Source organism: Stenella coeruleoalba (assembly GCF_951394435.1).
Source record: "Stenella coeruleoalba genome assembly, chromosome: 4".
Lineage (NCBI taxonomy): Eukaryota > Metazoa > Chordata > Mammalia > Artiodactyla > Delphinidae > Stenella > Stenella coeruleoalba.
The window spans coordinates 52459767-52474657 of record NC_137149.1 but is presented as its reverse complement, the minus strand read 5'-3'; positions in this window follow the sequence as shown (position 1 = coordinate 52474657).

The window sequence follows — 14891 nt, the reverse complement described above, 5'->3', positions numbered from 1 at the left end:
TTAAGAAATATGATAAAGGTGGTATTTCAGATCAGAAGAAACAATGTGATTTATTCAATAGAGTGTGTTGGAATAATTGACAACCAATTTATTAAATTTAAATGAAGTTCCTACTTCACACCAAATAAAATAAAAATAAACTAAGAAAGGTTAACAAATATATTGGAGAAAAATCAATTATTAATTGCAGTAGATTTTCCTAATAATGAAATGAAACTGAGAAGACTACTATATTAGGAAAAACAGATAAATTTGAGTACATAAAAATGGGGGGAAATCGTCTATCTGGAAAATTAGAGTAAAATGAGTCACCATGGATCACAATATAAATAATCCAATAAGCTGAAAGCTTTTCAGGGGATGTGAGACAAAAGGACAAACAAATAAATAATATAAAGAGTCCTACAAAATCAATAAGAAAAAGTCAAACAACTCAATAGAAATATGGTCAAATGATATATTAAGGAAATTCACTGAAGAAATATTAATGGTAAGTACATATCAAAAAGGAGCAAACTCCTCCTAATAGTAAAAGAAGAGGATTTAAAATAGCCACAAGATTCCTTTTTCCACCTGTTGTCTGGCAAAATGTAAACAATTGATTACCTCTGGTATTGGCAAGCATGTTGAGAAACAGGCACTTTTATATACTTTGATGGCAATATAAACTGCTAAAGCCTTTTTGGAGCATTACTTGACAACATCTAAAAAAGGAGATATATATATATATATACATATATATATATATATACATATATATATATATATATATATATATATGTATATATATATATATTTCATCTATGACCCAGAAATTCCACTTTCAGAAATTGAGCCTTCAGAAATACTTGTGCCAGTGTGTATAAAGATACATGTATGAGGATATTTATTGCTTTATTGTTCATAATCATAGAAAATAGACACAATTGAAGTGCTCATCAACTGGAGAATGGTTAAATAAATTATAGTATAAATAGACTGTGAACGATCATGCGGCCTTTGGGAAGAATAAGGTAGAACTATGTATGTTGATCTGGAAACTGTCCATCATATATTCTTAAGTAAAAATGAAAACTATCACAGAACAGTATAAAATACCCAATTGCCACCCTAAGGGAGTGAAATTTGAGAGTGGAGAAAAGGAGTATTTTCTATACATATATGTGCTTTTTTCCCCAAAGAATACGTTTGAAATGCATTTAAAAAAATTTTAGGAAAGATTCAAATATAATTTGTTATGTTTTTTGATTCCCTGTTCTGTGATTATTTCTCGAGAGTTGAACTGGGAAGGGTAGGCTAATGGAGAGTGGGAGTATGTTTTTAATATTATGTGCTTTATTTTAAATTTTTGCGGGAAACATGTATTAATTTTGCAATAAAAATCAGAGAAAAACAAAACAAAATGTAAAAGAGATAGACAAAAAATAGCATTCCTGAAGTTGGCAGCCCTTAAGTGTTTTCTCTTTAATCTCTGTCTCTGCAAATGAAAGAATGACAGTGATTATTTAGAAGCTGAACACACTCCAATTAGCCAAGCTTGATGACATTTATTCTAAGGAATTCAGGGAATGGGAAGATATTACTGCAAAGCTATTAACTATTATTTTGTAGTTCTTCAGAAGGATAAAGGAAACTCTCAGAAAATGAGGAAGATCACCCTTCCACTCAAAATGAAAAAAGAGTGACCTTGGGTTTACAGGCTGGACATTTTTAACTCTGTTTTTAATCACTAGGATCTCTAAAGATCTTAGAGAAGATCCTTAAGTAGAAATGCAGCTGCCGGGATAAAGATGAAGTTCTGGGAGTGTGCAGGAAGGGGGTGACACTGTAATGAAGTGGTCCCTTATGCTCTCCAGTCACACTCAGGTGGGTGGGTCGCTGGTCCTTTGAAGGTGACTCTGAACAAGGGCAAACACACTAAGTGTGGAGTCAGGTGAGCTGGGTCACATCGGTTTGCTGCTTTGATCACGTGGGGTGTGATCAGGACTCGGCCACAGAAACCTAACTCACCTAGCTTAAGTCAGAAGGGGTGGGTGTTGGCTCTCTCAACCGGAACTTCTAGCAGGATCCAGCTTATAAAGACGCTGACTGTCTTTAGCTCTGAGTCCTTCTGCATCAACTCCATTTTCAGTCATCTCTTGTCTCCTGTGGGTCCTCAAAGATTCATGTTCAGTAAAAAAGAAGGCCCTTCTCCAGATCACTCCCAAGATGACCTTTTGCCACCTCTATGGAGGTCACTGACCAATTTTCAATGATGCTCAGGTGGTATATTACTCTAATAGCCATTTGTGGAACCATTAGCTGACTCAGCTTCACAAGGACCTCACGTCCTAAGACCGGGGAAGTCAACGGCAATAAAAATTGGAACGGTGTTAGTAAAAGGGGAAACAGGTGCTAGGCGAACAACAAATGTCCACTACAATCACATTGGACAAATCGCCAAAAATACCTGAGTCTCAGTTTTCTCATCTCTATAATGGGTGTAAAATGCCCATCTCATAAAACTCTCGAGAGGATTAAAGTAAGTAAATGAAAACATTTGTAATTCAGAGAGCACTGTGCAAATAGAAGATATTAATATCACTATTAACCTTGAATAACAGGAAGAAAAAACTAAACAAAAGAGGGAAAAAGTAGACAGAAATGAATCCAGAAGAAGGTGTGTCATTCACAGGAGAAATGAATATGGCAGTGGGAAAAAAAATTAACCTGGGCCACAAATGAAGGACTAATACAGCAATCTGCTGAAGAATTATTCCTGGCATTGGCACAGAAAATATCTGTCTGGAAGTGGGAGCAAGGGCAGTCTCAGCATCCTGAGGATTAAGGGGAGGACTTTATCTTGGCAGTGGGGTTGGGGAGCAAACAGTGGCGGGAACCCAGAACGAGCTCTGTAGACAGATATTAGGGTTCTTCTGTAGACAAGAAAAATGCTGAACTGTCTTCTCAAAATGTAAATAAAGGTTTACTCGGCCTGCTTCTGTTCCCTGGCTCCCTGAATGGCCTTGTCAGCACTACACACATTTGGAAAGATAAAGGCATTAAAGTTTGTTTTATGAAAAGCAAACATTTGTCCAACAGTTAACTCATTAAGGGCTGCGTGGGTAGGGTCATTAGATAATGCTTACTTCTTCGGAGGGAATAGGTCTTTTCACTCCAGTGGTAGAATGATGTCTCCATAGAGTGGCAGCTTTGAAGGCTAACATCTGGTTTAAATCTCACCTCTGCCAAATCCCTGCTAAGTGCTTCGAGACCTCTGTGCTCCATCGTCCTTATCTTCAGAATGGGGGTGACACAGATACTTGCTTTACGAGCACGATGTGAGGATTCAACACATTCACACATAAAAACTCCCCAAGTTCAAGCAACAAATATTAACCAAGATTATTATCATAACTGGTCAATATCATACCACTCAAGGGGCTTGCCTGTCTATGCAGGTGTGAAATCAAAGAGATCCTAAATGTCCTTTTGGGTGTGTTGTCTCCTAAACTGAATGTTTCCTGAGAAGGAAGCTAAGAAAAATGACCTCTTATGAAGATCCACAAGGGCAAGACCGTCCCGTCTACCGCTCCATTCCTAGCACATAGAATAGTGACAGGTACATCTTAGATGCTCAGTATGCTCTGTGTCAAGCAATTCCACGTGCTTCGCTTTACGTATCCCTTATGACCCAAAGGTAGATGCTAATCATGCTTTTACACATAACCCAAATAAAGCAAGGCCACCTTACAGGAAGCACGGATCTGATCCGCTGGCACTGAAAGCAATGTGAACTTTACTGAAGGTTGTATTAGGGTGGGAGCAGGATGGGGAAGTAAAGAAGGGATTACCCTTGTGACAAAGCAAGAGAGAGGCATGGACGTATATACACTATCAAATCCAAGGTAGATAGCTAGTGGGAAGCAGCCGCATAGCACAGGGAGATCAGCTCGGTGCTTTGTGACCACCTGGAGGGGTGGGATAGGGAAAGTGGGAGGGAGACGCAAGAGGGAGGAGATATGGGAACATATGTATATGTATAACTGATTCACTTTGTTATAAAGCAGAAACTAACACACCATTGTAAAGCAATTATACCCCAATAAAGATGTTAAAAAAAGAAAAAAAAAGAAGGGATTACATTGCACAATCACCACAGACCCGCTCTGCATAATTAAAATCTGTTTCTCAAGGATCTGCATGTCTCCTCCCCTCTTCTCCCTCTCCACAGGGCCATGCTTTCTCAGCCTCCTGGTGTTCCCTAGGCCTCTCTTCCTTCCATTTACAAATCTTTTCCCCACTGTAGTCCAATATTTTTCTTCTTTTTTTTTTCCAAAAAAACCTTTTCATTTATACAATATATTAAATTACTTTCAAGTGAAAGAATAACATAATCCCCAACGTTCACGTTCACTGTGGATTAAATGGGAGTCCTGCTGCAGTCTCCCCCGAGGACCTTGGCCCTTCATTCCCATTTGCCTTGGTCACACTTGCTTCTCTACATGGTTTCTGATAGCAAAGAAAATAGTTCCCTCAGATTCCACAGATCTCCATCCTGAAGCTTGTCCTTGTTTTTTCTCCCCATAAGTCAATGCTCACCACCACTGTGAGTCTACTGTCTCCTCTAAAATCACTAGGTTCTCCCATTCTGCTCCTACATCTTCCTTTTTACACTCATCATCACAAAATTGTGGCTCCTCCTGTGTATCAAGACCTTTCACTTGGAAAGTTTCATTCTGGATGATTCGTTCTTCATTGTCTCCTCAGAGCCATTTGGAATAGATTCAAAACTTTATCCATTAGACGAAGTGAGAGAGTGGCATGGACATATATACACTACCAAATGTAAAATCGATAGCTAGTGGGAAGCAGCCACACAACACAGGGAGATCAGCTCAGTGTTTTGTGTCCACATAGAGGGGTGGGGTAGGGAGGGTGGGAGGGAGGCTCAAGAGGGAGGGGATATGGGGATATATGTATATGTATAGCTGATTCACTTTGTTATACAGCAGAAACTAACACACCATTGTAAAGCAATTATACCCCAATAAAGATGTTAAAAAACCCAAAAAACTTTATCCATTAAAAAATGAGTTCATTCATGATTCCTACAATACACATTATTAAAAGACAAGGCTTTTATCTATTTTTGTTAATTAATTAATTTTTAATATATTTATTTATTTATTTTTGGCTGTATTGGGTCTTTGTTGCCACGTGTGGGCTTTCTCTAGTTGCGGTGAGCAGGGGCTACTCTTTGTTGTGGTGTGCGGGCTTCTCACTGTGGTGGCTTCTCTTGTTGCTTAGCAGGGGCTCTAGGCGCATAGGTTTCAGTAATTGTGGCACGAGGGCTCAGTAGTTGTGGCTCGCGGGCTCTAGAGCGCAGGCTCAGTAGTTGTGGCGCACGGGCTTAGTTGCTTGGCAGCATGTGGGATCTTCCTGGACCAGGGCTCGAACCCATGTCCCCTGCACTGGAAGGCCAATTCTTAACCACTGTGCCACCAGTGAAGTCCCAAAAGACAAGACTTTTAAGAACAAATGTGCTAGGCTTTCCTTATAACAGAGAAATTGCCTTCTGTCTGCAGCCGCTACCTCTATTGATTTTGACTCTAAGACAAAAGTCCTCAATATCCTTGCTCTTTGGCTTGATTTACCAATATTTTCTGTGAAATGATAATGAAAACCAAGTATTTACACAGACAAATGGATCTCTTCACATTTCTCAGGCTTTACCTGTGTATTCAGATTACTCACTTGCTCTGTGATTTGGATTTCTCCCAGATCAGAATTCTCTGCTTGTCAATAAGACTGAGCTATAACCAAAGACATTGCCGAATTCAGAGGTTTCTCATTGCTGTGCCTTTTTTCTGATGTTAAATCAATGAAATGTATAACTAAGAGAAGCTCCACCTTCATTCCCCAATATGAATCCTCTGATATGAGTAAGGAGTGACACAGACTAAAGGTGTCCCCACGTTCTCTGTATTTATAGGGTTTGTTCAATCCATGAATTGCCAGTATCTATTAAAGTCTTCTCTGCATTCATTACTCACATGAGAATTCTGAAATGTTGCTCAATGTTTGAGCTCTGTCTAAGGGACACCCTACAATCATTACATTTGTAGGGCTTTCCTCCAACATGACTTCCCTCACTTTAGGCAAGGCTGGAGGCATGGCTGAAGGTCTTGTCTTCTCACAGTCATTACTCCAGCTTTAGAGTAATGAAACTCATAGGTTTCAACTTCATTATTAATTCTTTCGTGCCTAGTAAGGTCTGAGAACTTGCTATAAGGTTTTCTATGCCCATTACATCCATAGGTTTTATCCACAATATGAATTCTCCAATAGAGAGTAAACATCAAGCATTGGCTAAAAGCCTTCTTGCACTTATTATAGCCACAGCATTTTTCTCCAGCATATAGTCCTTGATGTTGAGTAAGATGACAGCCATGGCTAAAAATCTCCCTACATTCATTTTATTCACAGATTTTTATTCCATTATGAATTCTGTGGCGTTGATAAGATTTTGAACATTGATGAAGGCCATCCCATAACCCTTACTCTCAATGCATTCCCCACAGTATGAACTTACTCTTTTTAAGCAAAAGAATTTAATCTGTTTCAGATTCACTACATTTCAAGATTCTTCTTCTTAAACAGATATGTGCTTTATTGTGAATATGTTTCTTTTGAAATTTTGATTATGTGGAGGATATTTAGGTATTCTCCTTGTGGGAAAAGGCTGCTGGACAAAAAGAACCAACTTCAGATGAAAGCATCCCACAAACTTGTTACACTTGTATTTTTCTTTTGTAGACGAAATTTTGTTAGCGTTACCTCTGCCCTCAAATTGATCATCCCCTTCCCATTTTTGCCTGAACAAAACTATTTTTAGTACATGGCTTGTAAGAAATATCCATCATTAACTTCCCACATAATTCTTGATAAAAATCCAACTTTGAGGGGCTTCCCTGGTGGCGCAGTGGTTGAGAGTCCGCCTGCCAATGCAGGGGACGCGGGTTCGTGCCCCGGTCTGGGAGGATCCCACGTGCCGCAGAGCGGCTGGGCCCGTGAGCCATGGCCGCTGGGCCTGCGCGTCCGGAGCCTGTGCTCCGCGGTGGGAGAGGCCGCAGCAGTGAGAGGCCCGCGTAATGCAAAAAAAAAAAAAAAAAAAAAAAAATCCACCTTTGGAGTTCATCTATTTGCCACACAAACCAACTGCTTCCCTCTCTGTCAATGGCTGGCTCCACAGACTGTGTTTCTGATGGGACACAGAATCCAGACTGAAAACTCACAGCCACCATGAGAGGCAGAATAATGATGTCCACGTCCCAACCCCCGGAACCTATGAATATACTGCTCTGAACAGCCAACAGGACTTTGCAGGTATGACTAAGTTAAGGACCTTGAGATGGGGAGATCTTCTAGAATTATCTGGGTGGCCCCAATGTAATTGCATGGGTCCATAAAAGTTGAAGAGGGAGGCAGAAGAGGAGACAGGGCGGAAGATGTGAGTACAGAAAAAAGGTCAGAGTGATGGGATGGAAGAAGCGTCCATCTGCTGCTGCTGGCTTTGAAGATGGAGGAAGCAGGCTGTGAGCCTTTGGACCTGGGAAAGACCAGGAAACGCATTCTCCCCTAGATCCTCCAGAAGGAAACACAGCCCTGCCAACACTTGCCTTTAACCCAGTGAAACTCTGCTTGGACTTCAAACCTACAGGCCTATAAGATAATAAACATGTGTTGTTTCAAGCCACTGTGTTTTTGGTAATTGACAAGAGCAGCAATAGAACGGTAACACAGCAGCAGTGACCATCAACCCTGTAGCCATGAGGGTATATGGGGTAGGGCCATCCTTACACCACGGTCTATGAAGGACATTGGAGCATGCCTCTCTGATCTCCCTTCAAGAGAGAACCTGTTGTAGCTGACAGCCTTGCGCTGCAGCTCCTTTGGACCCACCATAGCGTCAGTAGGGCTTTGGACCCACCACTGCCCTCCCTGGGCTGCTCCCAGCCAACGTGAGTGGTAGGGGTACCTGAGCTTGGCCATTCCTGCCCAACAGGGAGCTCCTCTACTGGGAAGTCTTTGGTCTGGGGCTCCCATCAGCCTGGCCAAGACTCCCTCAGAGCTGTACTGCAGACTGAAGCTCTTATTCAATCCTCCTTCCTTCCCACTCTTTCTTCACAGGTGTCAAACTTCCCTCCTGCGTGTCCTGCTTCCTCTCTCTTTTATTTTACGGGCATTTTCCCTAATAAATCTCTGTATTCCTAATTCCATCTTGGCATCTGCTTCTCGGAAGATGCAAAATGACACATCTAAGCCCCAGCTCCTAAGCTCCCACGTCCTTGTAGTCGGCCATGAAAAAGGCTCCCGCCTGCTCCCTCCTGGCTCACCACTGCCCCTTCAAATCTTTCTTAAACAATGCAATCTGGCCTTTCTGGTTTCTTTAATTCTCCTCTCCACCTCTCACCCTGGTGGAACCAATCCAGAGTCCAATAGCAGGCAAAGAATCCTTGCTCATTTCAGGTGCGTTGTATTGTGGAGTGTGTGTGTATGGGGGTGGGGAGTGCAAATAGTCATAATCTAACATCTTCCCTTCTTTCTCTGTCACATGAAGATAAGGGACCCAAGGCTCAGAAAGGCTGAGTACTTTGGCCAAGGTCACACACTGAGTACATGATAAAATCACTTTCAATTCTAGCTCCAGCTGACAGCAAAGCCCATGCTATTTCAACAAAACTGTGTAACACTCTTGTATGCCAGTATATTTGCAGGGATTCCCATGGGCTTTTACTCCAGGATTCAGTTGCATCTGGAAGAGTAGTGGAGAGGATCATACCAAGACCCTATTAACATAAGGAATAGAAAATCCTCCTGGGAAAACTCTTGTCCCAGGGTAGAGTCAAGTATGCAGATGTGATCCAAGCTCAGCAGGGTTAGCGTGAAGGGAGGATTTGAACACAACATGAGATCCCATGGTCACTTCCATTGTCTGCCCTCTGACGCAGCACCCAAGGACTCACCCCTGAGTCCTGGGAAGATGAAATTATAACAAACAAGCTGTTTTTCTGTATATTAATAAAGATGAAAACACCTAGTGTTAACATATCCAGTTTTAATAACGCGAAGAAGAAAGACATCCAGGGCACAGACACAGTGTGGAAAATGTTAATCATAAATAAAGCCCCTCAGTGGATCTAGAAAGCTCAAAATATGAGAGACTCAATGCAGTCGGAAATGAGAGCAGCCTGAGACGGGCCGAAAAGTCAGTTCCTGCAAGAGAGGCAAATTGCCAATAAGACAGGAGCAGGAAGCAGCCAAGGGGATAGCAAGGTAAATATCTGAGGGAGCAGCTGCAACACCAAAGTTAAGCTCTAGAATATTCAGTGCCTTACAGAGCATGCTCTCTATGGTCTGTACAACATTCTGGAAAGACAAAATGCTAGTGATAGAGAATAGACGAGTGGTTGCCAGGGGTTGGGGAGGGTGTGGCTATAAAGGGTGATACAAGGGAGTTTTTAGTGGCAATCGAACAGTTCTGTCACTTGATTGTGGCTGCGAGTATGTGAATCTATACATGTCCTAAAATTCATAGAGCTCTATATACGCACTCCCCCCAAAGTCTACTGTACTGTATGATCATTTAAGACATTAAAAAATTTTGTTAATACATCTAAAAAAGAAATGCTCTGCATGGCTTATGGAGACCTGGGTACCACTTTTTAGCAGGTATGACATACATTCATCCATCCATCAATTAATCCATCTGTTATCTATGCATTCATGCTAGGCAGGGATTAAGGATGCACAGACAGAAGGTAGAGTTTCTGCTCACAAGGAACTCATTTAGTGAAGGAAACCAAGACACATATACCTGACTTGAAAGTGGTTTGATAGAGGTAGGTACATGATGGGATGGAGGTGCCTAGGAGGGGACTCCAAGTCAGACTGGGAAAGTCAGAAATGGCTTTGCCTCAGAGCCTCTGTTTCCTTATTTGGAAGTTTGGAGGGGCAGAGTTCTTCCTGTCTTACCTATTCTAGAAGCTTACGGGGGAATCAAGTTCATGAGGCGGTCTGTGACCTGTAGAGCAAACTTATACAAAAAGTCTTATGATGATTAGATTCAGAAGGAGCTGTTTGATCTTTAGGAACAAATGGGTGGTTTTAAGAACAATGATGTTGTAGGTAATGTTATAGCAGGGAGAAGACAGGATGTCTGTACACCTTTCCAAGCTGTTATGAAAAATGTTTTTATAAATCTGCTTGAAACATTTTTTTCAATTTTTACTTCTGTTCAGGCTTTCCCTTGCTGTGCTAACAATTTGATTTCTTCAACATTGGCTGGAAGTGAAAATAAAACAGAGCTATAATAGAAGTTATAAACTAAAGTCAGATGTGATGTTTTTTCTACCATTCATCCTAAAAGATCTTTCAAACTTTCATTTTTATTTTCCTGTAGGTCTGAAACCACTGGGTAAAAGTTGAAGGTAGGCATTATTTTAGCTCAAACATGGGGGAATCTTTTAAAGCTTAACAATGAATAATAATAATAACATTAATTACCTTTGAGCACTTATTCTGTGCCAGGTACTGAGTCAAGCATTTTATAGTCATTATCTCATTTAATCCTAACAACAACCCTAAAGGTAAATGCTACTTCTATTTCACAGTTGAGGACCCTCAGGCTCATAGGAGTAAGTATTTATTCAAGTCATCCAGAAATCAGTGTTAGTGCCGGGATTTTAATCCAGGTGTGTAAATTACAAGCACAAGAAATAGATGGAGAGAAAATATTTGTAACATTAGTTAATAAATGTTTAGTATCAGAATATGAGAGAGAGCTCATAAATCAATGGCAAGACGAAAATACATAGAAAAATGAGCAGGTAATTCACAAAAGAAAAAATACAAACGATCAGTAGAATACAAAAAGCTGCTCAACATCACTAGTAATCAAAAATGCAAAATAAAACAAAATACCTTTTTTCCCCTATCGGATTAGGGAAAACTGGACTGATTGGTAAAAGTAATGGTTGAATGTGGATAAATAATGGATTGTGTACATTGTTGGAGGGGGTACAAATTGACAGCATCATTTTCCAGGGAAATTTGGTGGTTTTGTTTATATTTTAAAAATGCAGGACTTCCCTGGTGGCGCAGTGGTTGAGAGTCCGCCTGCTGAAGCAGGGGACACAGGTTTGTGCCCCGGTCCGGGAAGATCCCACATGCTATGGCCGTTGAGCCTGCGCGTCCAGAGCCTGAGCTCCGCAGCGGGAGAGGCCACAACAGTGAGAGGCCCGCATACCGCAAAAAAAAAAAAAAAAAAAAAAAAATACACATATTCTATGACCCAGCAATCCCAGACTTTTGGTGTTCTTCAAGACAAATACCTGCTCACATGCTTGAGAAGTACATATAAAAGTGTTCACCGTGGCTTTGTCTGCAAGAGCAAAAATCTAGAAACAATCTAAAGTCACTTAATAAGAAAATGGTGATAGTGTAATGTGTCCACACTGTGGAGTACTATGCAGTCGCTTAAAGGATACAGCAGATCTATATAGGCTGAAAAACTCTGATGATCCTTAAGTAAAGAAAAGCAAGTTGCAGGAAAAAAAGATGCAATACAATATCATTTTTGTAAACTCCCCAGTAACCTGCAACCATACCAAGTAGTTTCCATGGGTACATAGATAGGTATTTAATGTATAGAAAATGGATATAAAGTGAACTGATAAGAATGGTTACTTCTAAGAAGGGTCCTGGAATTAACTGGTCAAAAGGAATTTAGATATTACCTCTAATGTTTGGATTTTCACTAAAGAACATGTACTTCAGTATTAGGGGTTTTTTTTTTTTTTTTTTTTTTTTTGGCTGTGTTGGGTCTTCTTTGCTGTGCGCGGGCTTTCTCTAGTTGCGGCGAGTGGGGGCTACTCTTCACTGCGGTGCGTGGGCTTCTCATTGCGGTGGCTTCTCTTGTTGCAGAGCACGGGCTCTAGGTGTGCAGGCTTCAGTAATTGTGGCACGTGGCCTCAGTAGTTGTGGCGCATGGGATTAGTTGCTCTGCAGCATGTGGGATCTTCCTGGACCAGGGCTCGAACCCGTGTCCCTTGCATTGGCAGGTGGATTCTTAACCACTGTGCCCACGAGGAAAGTCCCCAGTATTAGTTCTTAATTAACAATTATTACTTTTAAAAAAGAGAAAGAAACCAGGTGTGTCTTATTCCAAAACCTAAGGTTATTGTCACACTGGCTATTAACCTATGGTTTATGAATAGATTTTGGCAGGTTCATGCACTTGCTGAAACTGTGCACGGTAGTGTATGTTTTGAGGAGTGCACGTTTTTCCTTAGGTGGAAACTCATAATGTCGGATTCCTAAGGAGGATTTATGACCCAAAGAAAGTCATGAACAGCCCTAGTGGAACATGTTTCTTTTCTGTTGTGGTCTTATGGAAAGTTACTCAGCCTCTCCAGAAAATGGGGGTCATAGTAGTTCCTCCCTCAGGGGTTATATGAGGATTATAAGAGTCAATGTTTATAAAGCTCATGAAACAGAAGTCAATCAATGTTAGGTATTATTATTACTTTCATTGTTGCTGCTATATTATTAATGGCTTCGAAAAAGTCCTTCATTCAAGAGACTTGAGTTCTCTAAACAGTTATATCAAAAGTAAAATAAGGAAGACGATGCCATCCAGTCTGGAAAATCTCTCAGTGTCAGAATCTAAAATTTTCTTCTGTCTATAAGAATGATAAAATGACATTCAATGACATCAATCCTCCCATCTCTTCATGCATTTACCCAGCAAGCATTTAGTGAATGCTTACAATACACTAGATATTGCAGGAACAGCTGGAGATATAATTGCAGCAAAAAGTGGCCGAGGGGGCCCTGACCTCAAGGAGCCCAGACCCCATGCCCCCTCCACTTCGTGGAGCTGGAAGGAAGGTGAATTATAAGCTCTGAGCCTGGGTGCTTAGGTGCCGTAAGTACTCTATGACCTGTTAGTACCTTTCTAAGACAACCGAATTTCAAATCCAAGCTTTTATTATTGACAGGCAGAGAAATCATATTTTTTAATCCTTAAATCTGACATTTCTCCTTTAATGTATTGGGCCATGAAGGGGGCTGAGATCAAGAGTTCTGTTCTGACCCTACTTTTGGCAGGAATGAAGCCAGATCAGCATTATGGTGCTTAAACATTTCAAGCCACTTGTGCTTCCAACTGCTTTCATTTTTAGTCCAGTTAATGGATTCAGTAGCTGTTACAGTCCCCAGATAGCAAGTGGACATGTGGGTGGATCAGATGCCAGCAGGCACACCTCTCTGAGAGGTCCCTGTAAGAGCAGTGTTGATGGCTCCCCGCACCTCTGAGCCATGTGAACCTGGAGTTGTTAGTGACCTAATGGTGTGCAGCAGCCTTGTCCTGGCGTAACTGGGACATCTTACTGAATGATGATAATAATAATGGAATAGGACATTTGGCTGGCAGAGTTGGGACACAGACTTTCCACCACCCAGGAGGCACATCCAGCTCTTCACAGCCACTGATATCTCTGGGGGCTGTGGTCCATTTTTAAAAAAAAAAAACCTTGGGATTGACTTTATTGTTTTTAATATTTATTTATTTATTTTGGCCGTGCTGGGTCTTAGTTGCGGCACACGGGATTTTCGTTGCAGCATGAGCGCTTCTTAGCTGCAGTACGCAGACTCCTAGTCGTGGCGTGCATGCGCGATCTAGTTCCCTGACCAGGGATCGAACCTCGGCCCCCTGCATTGTGAGCGTGGAGTCTTACCCATTGGACCACCAGGGAAGTCCCTGGGGGCTGTGGTCTTTTAACTCGGGGGGAGAAAGGCTTTTGGTTGAGGAGCAGAGCAGGAGAGCGGGAGATGGGAAGATGGAGGGTCAGGGTGGCCTTTGGACGGGATTTGGGGACTGGGGCGGATGGAACACTTTTCACAGGAGGCTTTCTGAGGTTCTGGCCCATTTGGGTGCTCGGTCGCCACCTCTGCCCAAGGACCGGCCAAGGACCGGGAATATATGGAGACAGTGTCTTTTCCATAGCCTGTGGCTGCAAGGGTAGTACATGCCCATGGTGAGATCCAGGGTGGGAGATAAAATGATAGACATGAGGAAGGAATGGTAGCTAAGAGAATGGTGTGCAGGTGCCCTTGAGCCTTGCTCTGAGGACTCCCACACATAACTGGAGGACGCTCCGTGGTGGGGCAGCAGGTCTATTTCCTGGAACTCTGAGTCCCTCTTTGGTAAAATGGGATAATTAAAGCCACCTCACAAGGTTGGGTGAGGAATAGAAATGGCAGAATAAAGCACCCAAAGGAGGGTTCATGCTCAGTAAATGGTGCTTGTATCACTCACACATTTCCCTAGAGTTCAGACAGAACTTTCACACACGTACCCTATCCCACGGAATCTTCATATGAGCCTGTGAGCTTCCTATTATAATCAGTACTTTATGAATTAGGATCTGGATATTCAGAGTCATGAAGGTCAAGGGTGGAACCCAACTGAGGCCAGATAATGGAGATGGCACAGTAAAGACACATGGAGGGGTCCTGGCATGTTCATCCCTTGATGTCCTGTTCTGAGTGGTCCTTGGAGACCCTAAGAAAGAGTGGGAAAGTTCTAAGCTAATTCTGTCTTCCTGCTGACTCTCAGGTTACCAGATCCTCTGCCCCGATGTGTCTCGCCCAGTGTCTGTCATCACTGTGAAATTCCATTCTGAGAGTCATATCCTTGGGTCTTAAAGACTCACAGCCCATCCACAACAGTGCTGAGGACCAGACGGGGTGGGAGTCGGTCAGTTGTTGGTCTCTTTTGCCATAAGACTCTGAGAATCGTTAGGTGGTATTTATACTGCAGTCGTGTCATGAAACAAGCGTAGATG